Source organism: Canis lupus, unplaced genomic scaffold (assembly GCF_011100685.1).
Source record: "Canis lupus familiaris isolate Mischka breed German Shepherd unplaced genomic scaffold, alternate assembly UU_Cfam_GSD_1.0 chrUn_S2130H2329, whole genome shotgun sequence".
In the NCBI taxonomy this organism is placed as follows: domain Eukaryota; kingdom Metazoa; phylum Chordata; class Mammalia; order Carnivora; family Canidae; genus Canis; species Canis lupus.
The window spans coordinates 5,145-17,476 of NW_023331013.1; the positions used below are offsets into that span (position 1 = coordinate 5,145).

A 12,332-nucleotide genomic window follows, 5' to 3' on the forward strand; every position below is an offset into this window, starting at 1 on the left:
AGAATCTTTTCTGTAAGCTACAAAATAATCTTCATCTATCTAAAGAAGAGACCATCAGTTTCCTTAACTTTATAGGTGGAGAAGCTCTCCTGTTAAAATATGTATCAGTTTCAAAGAAATGAGAGACTTCTGGGTCCCTCGACTCTGTCAGCATAAGGCAAGTCTGTCTATTCAATGACCAACCCTAAACAATTGCCCACAGTACAGTTATTTAGGGCATCTCTATTACAAGTTATATATCATGTAATTTACAATCTTGTTAAGTTTTTAAAGGTAATTTCTACATTTATGAAGTACTTAAAATCAGAAGTAGTATCCACTGCCATGTTCTGCAAAGTAAAATACCATCTAATCCGGAGTTCCAAGAGCAAGATCAACTTCCCCAATCACACATTTGCTGGGGAAGTTGAAAAGATTTGTATGAAAATTACTCAGTGAGTGTGATAGTACAATGTTATAGAATGTAAATCCATGATCTCAATGACATTGTGGCCAAAGGTGGCCGCCCTTGTCTGCAAACGACTAAAAGTTCTGAGGTGTGACTGGCAGTCCTCTGTATTTGTATGCTCACCAGATCTACCCTGTGGTGGCTTTGGGCTCCGTTCCCAAAATCAGCTGCTTGTTGGCTAACTTGTCTCTTTTTCATGGCCTTTAAATGGTTTGGCTTAAGGGTGTGTGAGTGTGAGTGAGTGTGTGTGTGTGTGTGTGTTGTAACTGAAAACTAGTTATCATTAGCCACCAGTAAACCTTTTCATTTTTATAAGGATTTTTACAATAATTCTTTACCTGTTTTCTGTCTTACTTGCTTCAAAACCTACATGAGAATATCACTTGAAATGTGTGATTGTTGCAACTGGGGGAAGATTATTAGCTTTCGTTGGAAACATATTTTATAATAGAAACCTTCACACACCACAGGCCTCACTAAAGCCAAAATATTGGACAGTTTTGGGAAAGCCAATTTAATGCAAACTAGTATATAGAATATTTTAAACTATTCATTTCTTCACTGAACTCACTAGAACCCATTCTGAGAAAGGCATTCAGCAAAATGCTAGAGAGTTTAAAAAAAAAAGCATCTTGCTTCTTTCCTAAAAGAGGTTGCAATTAAACATGGCTAAACAAGACACGGAATAAGGAGACCTGTTACCTTGAATACCTACTAAGTAGTCTAACTTCATGCGATATTTTAGAAATACTAATTTCATTACCAAAGATGATGGGCTGATGCTTCCCTAGACAATTATTAATGTTATATTTTTCCTGTCATGATCATGGCACTAGGTATGTAATAGTCCCTCAGGAAAAAACTATTTTGAAAGGTTTCACTTTTAGTACCCAATATAAAGTAACTGGATATACTTCTAAGCATATTTCTATATTCATCTGTTTTATTATTGATTTCTAGCCACACAAAATCAGTGCGTATACTAATATTAAATCTAATCTTTTTGTCAAATTCTGCAGCTGAAAAGTTGCATAAAGATTTTTGCATGTTTTATAATTTCTCCTTTACAGTTCTCCTTCTCTCATTATAGGAATCCCCATATGTTATGTACAAGAAAAATCACGAAATGTTTGAAGGAAATGACAAGTATGAAGGATACTGTGTAGATTTGGCATCTGAAATTGCAAAACATATTGGTATCAAGTATAAAATTGCCATTGTCCCTGATGGAAAGTATGGAGCAAGGGACGCGGACACAAAAATCTGGAATGGGATGGTAGGAGAACTTGTTTATGGGGTAAGCAGACCAGTTTATTCACGAATTTACTTACATAAACCTGAAACTTTTTTTCACCTGGGCATATAACAATATCTCAAGACCTGTTGCTGTTTTTAAATTTGCAGTTACATTCAAGAGGCATCTACCATGTTCAGATGTTTCTCTAGCTCATTATGGTGCAATTTCCAAATAATGAGAGAAGCTAATACCTCATAACTTCAAAGTCAGGAAAGATAAAAAAACTGAAATATGATGTCCTCTTAAAAAAAAAAAAGTGACTTCAGTATCTGTGATGACCATTCTCTTAAGCTCGATGCCACTCTACTCTAGCCATGTTGTTTTAAGAACTACAAAACAAATCTATTATGAATGTTACTTGATAATTCAAGGAACAGATTTCCTCCAGCAGTATAAAGTTGGGCCTAATTTTAACTAGTTACTTGTACCCCTGTTGCTTGTACTTACTGGTCAATATCTTTTACATAATTGGTAAAGCAATCATTAAACTACTTTAGCATCTATAAAATATTCACCAATAATGTGAGATTCTTATAGATCTGCTAAACACAGTAAATTTAAACTTTATGCAGTGCTATCATTTTTTTAGACATAGCGAAACACAAAACTTGGAGCGTATTCCATAGCAGGCCTCACAGAAATGCACGTCTGGCCCTTCCCTCTGAGTTTACCAGATACTGAGTACACACATTGATCACCAAGGGCAAATTCAATGTAGACATTCCTGCCTGAATAAGAACAGGATTGGTTTCTTCAGCTATCACTGCAGAGTATCACAATGAAACCAGCAGTTCACAAATGTTGGTGATGCATGATATTTCCAAAGTCCAGAAACAAAACCTGGAGCTCACAGTGAGCTGTGCCCATTGAGTAACCAATAAAAGTCACATACACTCACAGTGTACTCTCACAGTGTACAGAAATTTTCTGTAAGCCAATTCATATTTCACAGATTTCACCTTCAAAGCACTCTCTAATTCATCTTCACAAGACCCTTTTGAAACAATGACACAAGAGTAATCCTTCCCTAGAAGAGAGTAAAGACTCAATGATTGAGGACAATAATAGAAGTCTGGAGAGGGGCTCCTTTTCCAAGCCAGAACTACAATTTGGTAGTTTCCTGATTCTGCATCTTGGATTTCCGACCTCTACGCCACAAACTTTCTCCAACCAGTATCATACAGTAGCTGTAACCTCCACAGAAGAGGAAATTGTTTGGCATTAAGGAGCAATCAGTTAGTTTTATATTCATTTAAAAAGAACTGCTAACTTGTTAGTTGCCCTAAATGAAAAAAAAAATTCAGTTTTAAGAAAATCAAAAAGGAATTTACCACATGGCTCATCAACAGTTTGATAATGAGCTTTAGGTTCCAAACAAAAAGGATGTGTTTGTTTCTTGGTAATATTTTAAACTTTTAGTAATATTTTTAATTTTTGAGACAATAAGATTTTAAATGTAAACATGATTCAAGTTGTGAGAACTACAGTAATTCATTTTCTTTAGAAAACACTGTTGGGTATTTCATCTCAAAAAAAAAAACCTACTTGGATTACCAATTAGTTATGGATGGTGTAACTAACCCAAGTAACTTTCTACGACATTTGTCACGTATCTCTTCTCCAGAGTCCCTACCCACTGGGAAGTCCAGCCTCGCCCCTTTGCGTGGGCTCTGACCACATTGTTCACGTGAGAAAAACAGGTGACATGAAGAGAGAGCATAGTCAACCAAACACTGTGTCCATAGCACACGTCCCAGTAACACAGCCCTGAGGTCAAGCAGTTCTCAAAGAGAGACATAGCACTTGCTGGTACTCACTGTATTCAATCATCAGTTATTCTGCCAGGTTTAAATTCCCTCATCTCTGCCACTTGAGTTTTTCCCAAAAGGAATCTTCTTCCATGTCTCTTATGCTTCCTGTAGATTTGGTGATTTTCATTCTGGTGTCCTGCAAAGTCTGAACTTTCTTCTCATTTTATTTTTTACTTTCTTACTGCTATACAATGAATGCCCGATTTCCAGGGCCCAAGGTGGAGCTCTATCCATTCTCTCCTGTCCAGCAAAGGCACATTAGATAGTAAAATGATTCACTTTGAAGCCATTATTTATATTATTGTTATTGACTATTATTATTTCATTATTCTTTGTAAGCTCTGTTACTGGAGTTCTTCTGGAAAAAAAGTGGTTCTGGAAAACCCTACACATGGTGGCCTCAGCACACACCTGGTGGTGGCCAAGAAGCACAGGAATCTCCTCTGCCCTCCAGGGCCTTTCTGCTGTGGCCCTGTGCACCACACCAAGTCCATTCTGTGTCTTCTGTTGCGCCTTCAATGGCCCTGCTCTGCTTGTGTGCATGGATTTTAATTCCGGGGAGTACTCCTCCAAGCACATTCCGTGGCCTGCCAGCACCAGGATTACCTGTGGTACGTGTTTAAAAATGTGGGCTCATGGGCCTCACTCTGGAAGCCCTCAAGAGCCCAAGTGTTATCAAGTTCTTGCAGGAAAAACTTTACATACTTCATTCTGGAATGGCTAAGAGGGTCATGGAACAAGGCACACGATGTCCACATCTCCAATCCTAGCTGAGAAAGCCAGCTGTATCTTCTCTGTTCACTTGGCTGTCTCAAAACACAACCTGTCAGACTTCAAAACTGTCCTCATCAACCATCATGTCACACTCTGATCCAGTGTTTGCCTCCCCTCGCACCTGATTTCATATGCAGGAGCAACTTTAATTCTCTTCTTTTAAGGCTTTCACCCTCATTAGTGGTAGCTTATGTAAATAAAATAAGAACACCACACCTGACAACTTGGTATGCAAAAGGTGGCATTTCAAGATCAGTGATAGGATTCATTTACTCAATTATTCCTGTCGCAACAGCAGAACATCCACTTGGACGATTAACATGTTTGGAGCACATCATCACATATGATACCAAGTTTAAAGGGATGTAGGTACAAGAATAAAATATTGCATGATCGACACTGGTCATATGATATGAGAAGAATTTTTCTAGGCACAAACCAAAGGCTGAAAACACAGAAAGAAAATTCTGTATGGCTGCAGCAAAATTTAATACATATATATTGCAATGAAGTACCGTGAACTAAGTTGTGTACAACAAAACAATTACTGGACAGGGAGAATATTTGCAGCATATATGGAAAATAAAAGTTAATTTTTTGAATATATTTAAAAGCACTTACAAGTTAGTTAAAAAATAAATACGCCATATGGAAAATAAGGGCAGGTTAGGACATTGGAAGAAAAAAGGAGAGTGGCCATTTGGATTCATAAAAATAAATTCAAATTAACACAATGAATCTAGCTTTCCATGGGTCAGACTGGCAGAGATAACAATAGTGAAGACACAGAGGGCTGTCCAGCATTCATAGCTGCGACGTATCCACACAGTGCTGGCAACAGTTGAAGTCTGTGTGATATTCCTGGAGAAAAGTTTCACAAAACAAATCGTGACCATTATAAGGATTGTTTACCACTTAGACCAGCAATCCCATTTCTAAAAATTCATCTTAAATACTTAAGGTACGTACCAGGGTTTGTCTTCAAGATGTTCGCATCATCCAAGCTTGAAATTGTGTAAACCTGGCAAACAGCATAGCATAGACGGTTCTCCTAAAATAAGAACTAGATTGAGCAAATTTTGATATTTTCATATGATAAAACACTTGCAATCATTAACTAGTTTTTAATGTATATGATAAAAATAAAAGGAATTCATCATAATACTTCTGAGTAGAGGAATTATAAACTGTTGTGTTTTGTATTATCCCTTTTTAAAATAAAAATATTATTCATCAGACCATGTCTAGCAGGGCATATATGAAGAAAAAGCAAGAGTAGGTGAAGGGAATGGAGGTGACTTATCTTAATTTTCTGTTTTTATACTGATTTTTCCATTGCTAGTTACATGTATTACTTGCGTAATGAAAGTTATACAGGTAATATATGGCAGAAATAATAATAATAGCCTCCAGGCAGTGAGCCTGAACTTTTGTGTGTGTGGGCATTTCTGCTGTAAGCTACGTTCATTCTCACTTGAGGGCACTTAGGGTTAATGCTCCACCACCCAATGGGCAGCATCATGGCCTAATGACACCCCCTTGCCAGCCTCCAGATCCCCTGGTACCAAGCTGCGGGCCATGGTGTGCAGCAACACCTGAGCTCTCCCAGGGTGGGTGGCAGGGTGGCAGCCTCTGTGTAAGAGCACACATGCCTCACAGTGTTTCTGATTCCACTTTAATGCCAATATTTTCCTTTCAAGATGATCAAATAACGTTTGTTCACCTGTAGATCATGTAACCGTTCATACTGTTTTCATGACACTTTATTTCATTCAGTTTAGAGATCACAAGATTTATGGAAGACACACCCAACTCCAATCACACATCAGCCATGATGTTTACAACTCACCTGAGTCCTCAGTTCCAGCATCTAAAAAGTGATAAAACAGCGTTATCATGAGTGTTAAGATATTTAGTTGAGCATCAGATACATGATCCCTCCGTCAACGCTCACAAGGATTTTCTTAGGACTTCTTTAATGGAAAATCACAGGAATGTGGGGAGGCAGACAGGAGAGTGTCCTTGCTGTACAGACATGGAAAGGGGGCTCAGACAAATTGGCTCCAAGTCACAGAACAAACACGGAAGCTGTGTCGTATGATCATACTAGCCGAGACCTAGATCCACTGTTTCCCAAAAGCTGTGTTACAAATTCAAAGTAGAAAATCAAACTATGTGAATAGGAAGAAAATAAATGCCCATTTCCAGATTTTTGTGTGCGCTGGATTGGAAAAATGTCATCAAGCAGTGGGTTTCTTCCATCCTCCAAACACAGACTGTAGGGTAGGTTTTCTTACAACTGGAAAGGAATCACAAAAGGACCATTTGATATTTGCATTCATAATATGAAGGGGCGGCCAAGTCATGAGTCAGTGGCACCATTCCAAGTGAAACAGAAAGGGCTGCAAACATAGCAAGCAATTTCTGGCCAAGAAATTCAGAGTCAGCCCTGTGGGAAGGCAGCTAGGCTCCTCCTCTGGCCCGGCACACATCCTAAAGACTAACACAGTTATCTGAATTTAGGTTACTTTCTGCTTATGTCCACTCTTTCCCTGGTTTTCTTTGTTCCCATCTGATCACCAGCACTGATAAAAAAAAAATACCTTGTGCAATTTAAGTGGTAAATTCTCCTAGGAAAAGAGTTCACTGTTCATCTTTGTATTTATCACTGTTCTTAGGCAACTGTTGGCGTCCCTCTTCAAAATGTAGAATGAATGCATAACTAGTTCATTTTGAGGTGGATTAATCCAGTGCCAGTTGCTTCATGAAATGCATTAACCTATGTGTTTTCATGTGTCTTTTCTCTTATAGAAAGCAGAGATTGCTATTGCCCCTCTGACAATCACTTTGGTCCGAGAGGAGGTCATTGACTTCTCTAAGCCCTTCATGAGCTTGGGCATCTCTATAATGATCAAAAAGCCTCAGAAATCTAAACCAGAGTGGTTTTTCCTTCTTGGATCCTCTGGCCTATGAGATTTGGATGTGCATAGTCTTTGCCTACATTGGTGTCAGCGTGGTCTTATTCCTAGTTAGCAGGTTTAGTCCATATGAGTGGCATACAGAAGAGCCAGAGGATGGAAAGGAAGGACCCAGCGACCAGCCTCCCAATGAGTTTGGCATCTTTAACAGCCTCTGGTTTTCCCTGGGTGCCTTTATGCAGCAAGGATGTGACATTTCACCCAGGTTAGTTTGAAAAACCCTTCCTTCTTCACCACTCCCCAATAATTCTCAGTATTGTATGGAATATCTCTCTACACATTCTTTTCCTGGAGGCAGAGCATTAATTTGAAACACAGAAAAAAAACTTGCAATTCCCAAATTAGTCTAAAGTACATTCATAGCCAGTTTTTCCAAGTTAGCACCAAAGGTGGACACATCCCAAGGATGAACTTCCTAATGGAAAGTATGCAACTGCTCAGAACTCTCAAAGATAGTTAGTATTAATATTTCCTTCAATGGTCTGGCAGATAGGAAATGAGCATCTAAATTGTCAGACTAAGAATTTATTTTCATTTTGCCTCCTTTTCAAAATCAAAAGTTTTTGTTATTGTTGCTGTTGCTCATCTTTTAAAAATTAATTTTGACCTTGATTTACATCCCATGTATGTCACGGGAGATTTCTGCCACAGGACTTAACCTGACACCTGAGTTGGTGGAGCAAGTACCAAGATTAGACATTTTCTGTGTAACAAAAAACATGAATAACCAAGCTGTGGGCAGTTAGCAATCTCGTTCTGTGTCAGTTTAATAGACATATTTTTCAATATCTGTGGAGTCATGGCTTGCTTCCTTTGGATGCCACAAGGACATTTTTAAGAGTGGTAAATCCAGTGCCAACGGATTTTAGTTATTTTTTAGTTATGTTTGCCAAAAATGTAGCCAATGTCCTATTGCAGCATGAAAAACATCAAACTTCTCCCACAGAAAAAAATAACCACAAGTAGGAGAAGCTACGGACTGAACTTAAATATCAGTGACTTATATTAGTATCACAACTATACAGATGTTTTAAGGAAGTGTATGCTTTCTCAAAGGAGATATTTTAGGCAAAATGCAGTTCTATGTTCCTTAAGACCCAGGAAAAATGATAAATGTGTTTAAATTCTAATAACCTAGGATCTGAGTCAGTGACTCTGAATCAATGAAATGAAAAGAAAGCAAAGCAAGTCTCATAATGGTTCTGAAAACCAGGATTTAAGCAAATGCTAAGTTAAACCCAACAGGTACCAAAAAACAAACAAACAAAAAAAACCAGGCAGGTGTCACTTATATAATAATGTTTAAGAAGGGAGAATTTTAAAGTTAGAAATGTCATGAAAAATATGAATTTTTTCTTACATTAAAAAAATGTTTAAAAAACAATCTGTTCCAGGAATTTTAAATAGTTTGATGGTCCAGTGAGTGGCATCAATTGTGAAAATGACATGGATTTTTTTCTTCATTCCACCCTCACTTTCCCCGTGCATCTACATCACCCACACACCCCTGATACCAGGGAAAGGGATGGGGGGGGGAGAACTTTTCTCTTTTGAGATTTTGGCATCCATTTTTAATGCTGTCATGCTGTACATTGACAAGTCACATGCTCTGGTCTCATGTTGGCAGCAGCAGAGAGACATTCTTGGAGCATTAGGTAAAGATGCATTAGGAGATAGCTTCTCCCTCCACTCAGATCAGAAATGAAATATCAAACAAACAAAACAATCCTCAGCGGAGGTCACTCTGAGACCAGTGTATGCCCTCCTCTGGTCCAGCCCATGTGGGCACATGTCCCACCTGCCCTGGCAGGGGCTCTATCCAAAGGCAGGCCCAGGTTCTTCAGAAGGGCATCCACCAGCTCCTGTGAAATCTGAGGACCGTTCCATTGCTAACACGTACTGCTATTTCACATACCACAAAGAGAGAAAGGATGCTGCTGGTGCAACCACACAGCTGTGTTTTATCCTATCACCCATAGTCTGCACCCTAATTGGCAGAGTGCTAAACTGTGGAGGGGGAGGATATCGAGGATATTTAAGTAAGGGTTCCCTTTCTACCTCTGAAGCAAAGGCATGACGTTCCACATTCCTGTTGATAAACAATAAAAAGGAAACCTTTTCTATATTTTCAGTGGCATTCATATATTCGATATGGCATGAAAAAGGCATCAGGTGATTCAGAAAGTCTAGAATCTTCTGGAGTGGACTGCCAGAAAACAAAATGATAATTGCATTGTGATTTTAAACATAACATGTGAATTTATGATATTTCTTTTCTTTCTCTATGTTGGTTAGAGAAAGGAAAATGTGCATTACCTTATCCATGTTTAGATCCCTCTCAGGTCGAATTGTTGGAGGTGTTTGGTGGTTCTTACACTCATCATTATATCATCTTATACCGCTAACCTCGCCGCTTTCCGACGGTTGAGCGAATGGTCTCCCCCCATAGAAAGTGCGGAAGACCTGGCCAAACAAACAGAAATTGCCTATGGAACACTGGATTCAGGGTCAACCAAAGAATTTCAGAATTCAGAGTTAAGGAAAAACTAACCATGAAATGTTCATGATTTTGAAATTCAGGCAGTGGTTGCCAACCGCTAGCTATTGCAGGTTTTGCAAATATAACAGTAATCTGTGTTTAATGGCTAATACTTCTACTTGGATTTTATAATCACTTTGGTTTGGCAAAAGCTAATTTGTTTATTCACATTGCAAGAGAAGACCCAAGGAAAAGTAACAACAGAAAGGTAATTCACACAATGTTATTAATGTAACTTATCCAAAAGATTTCCAGTGTTGATAATGCTATGATTACTGCCTCTGAGAGGATTATAATTTATGTATCCTTTGGTGTTAGAGCATAAAAATGAAAGCAAGGTTGTTTTGTTTTGTTTGTCTTAAGAATACATTTAATTTGGTGCATTTGAAACCAAAACCTTAAGTGAAGCTCATATTCCTCATATGAGGTATAGTCTATAATCTATTCTGTAACAACGGACTTCAAAGTAATGTAAAAAAAGGATGGTAAACAGAAACTCTTAGGCTCTGGACACCTTCTAAGGTATGGTGTATGCTGCTCTTGTCTCTGCTTTTTCTGCATAAAATTGTTCAAACTGACATAATTTTCACATGTGGATGTGACCCCTTCTTGGCTCCCTATCGGGATGGCAGGTATTGGGTTTTACGTTTGTTTGTTTCTGGTGTTTTTTTTAGTTGTGTATTTTATTAGGAGGATGAATGTTTGATCCATGAAACTCCTTTACTCTGCTTCTACTGAAATCCGGAGACACGCAACTTGATAATGTCTGGTCAGAGATAAGGATTCATTTTGTGACTTTAAAACCAAAGCACTAAAAAAATAAATAAATAAAAACAAATAAATAAATAGATAAATAAATAAATAAATAATAAAACAAAGCACTAAAAGGTAGCCAGAGTAACATTTTCACAAATATTTACCTAAGTAATATGAGGGCATTTTACGTTTAATCTCAGTTAATCTAGGTATTTAATAATTTAGAAGTCAAGATATTTCCCGATTGTCTAAGCTTTCATGTAAAAATAATGACAGCCCTTTGAAGTAAGTGCATGCTTATGTATACAGTACTTGGAGATTACATTGTCATTTTAAATGTATATGCTTATCACTTTCTCACTCAGCTTGGAAATTAAAAACAACAAAACATCCTACTTTTTAAACTTTCATCTACTTGAAGTCAGTAAGAGATTTTTCTTTTTTAAAAAAGTATCCTTAAAAAAAAAAAAAATAAAAAAAAATAAAAAATAAAAAAAAAAATAAAAAATAAAAAAGTATCCTTATATACTACATAATACTATATTAAGAATCAAATCACTCAAAAATTCTGTCAAACCCATCACTGGACATTGTTTACAAAATAAAACCAGGCAGTGAACAATGTCCTTGTCAACAATTTAGAGCATTGCTAGTAGATATAATGAAACATTTACAATAATTATGAAGTATTTGCAGATTTTTCTAAAACTGTAAAGAATGCTCATGACAATACATTTTATTAACAATATTCTGTGGATAAACTTAACTGACCAAATTTTTTTTTTCAAATTTTTAACACTTACTGAGTGCATCCCAGTCTTTAAAGCTTCCTGGATAGAAACGTTCACATTTTAGCATAATTTCAGTTCCTTGCTGGAAATCTGTAAATCTGTAACTGCTTCCACCAAAAAGTAAGTAGGTAAAATTCAGTAACTTTGCCTAGAACCATTGGAGGTATGCATCAAAATGGAATACAAGTTTGTGGCTATCACTTGCATTTTTACCAACAAATGACAACTGATTTTCATGTAAATAAGGCAAATATTTGCAGGTTCATCATTCTGCCTTGAGTGATAAAGGGAGAAAGAAATGTCATGTTGATTCCCTGAAAAAAATGTCAGCAATAACCTCACCATAAAGCTCTTTGGCATCAAGCATGCTGAAAATATTTATTTCTAATCTTTATAGAGCTTTTAAAAATTGTTCCAAATTCTAAAAACTGGTGAGGTAGATAAGAGACTATATTGATAAGAAATACAGGAATAAGGAAAGCCGGCTTGCTGGATTTGCAAGAGCCTTTCAGAGAGGCTGTGCCGGTCACCCAGTGCCTCTCTCCTCTCGCTCCCACCCAACTCCAGTTTTAAAAATTGAAAGATTTTTTATAAGGCATTTATTGTTGCAGAACGGTCTGAACCCTAATGGGACAGGAAAATAATTTTCCCTGGCAGCACACTTTCAGAAATGCATAAACTTGGGTTCTCTGATAGAAATCTAATTCATTTCCTACCCTATGTTCCCCGTCCTCTCCCACAGATGATGACCTGGTTTAAATAAACCATTTTGTCTGACGGGTTGAGGAACAGAATGTGAAGGGTATTTTTGTACTTGTCAAAATGTTTTCTCGTAGGAACACAGTAATGGTACATCTATCAGCTCCGCTAAACTGCCTCAGGCAGTGACCTATACTCAGGGCTTCAAAAAATGTTGCAGTCACAATCAACTAGAGAAG

General features: G+C 37.5%; 1 pseudogene; it reads left to right on the forward strand.

The window, feature by feature from the left end:
- Positions 1-1,518: 1,518 nt before the first annotated feature.
- The window catches only part of LOC119878946, a 46,740-nt pseudogene continuing 35,926 nt past the window's right edge, over positions 1,519-12,332 (forward strand).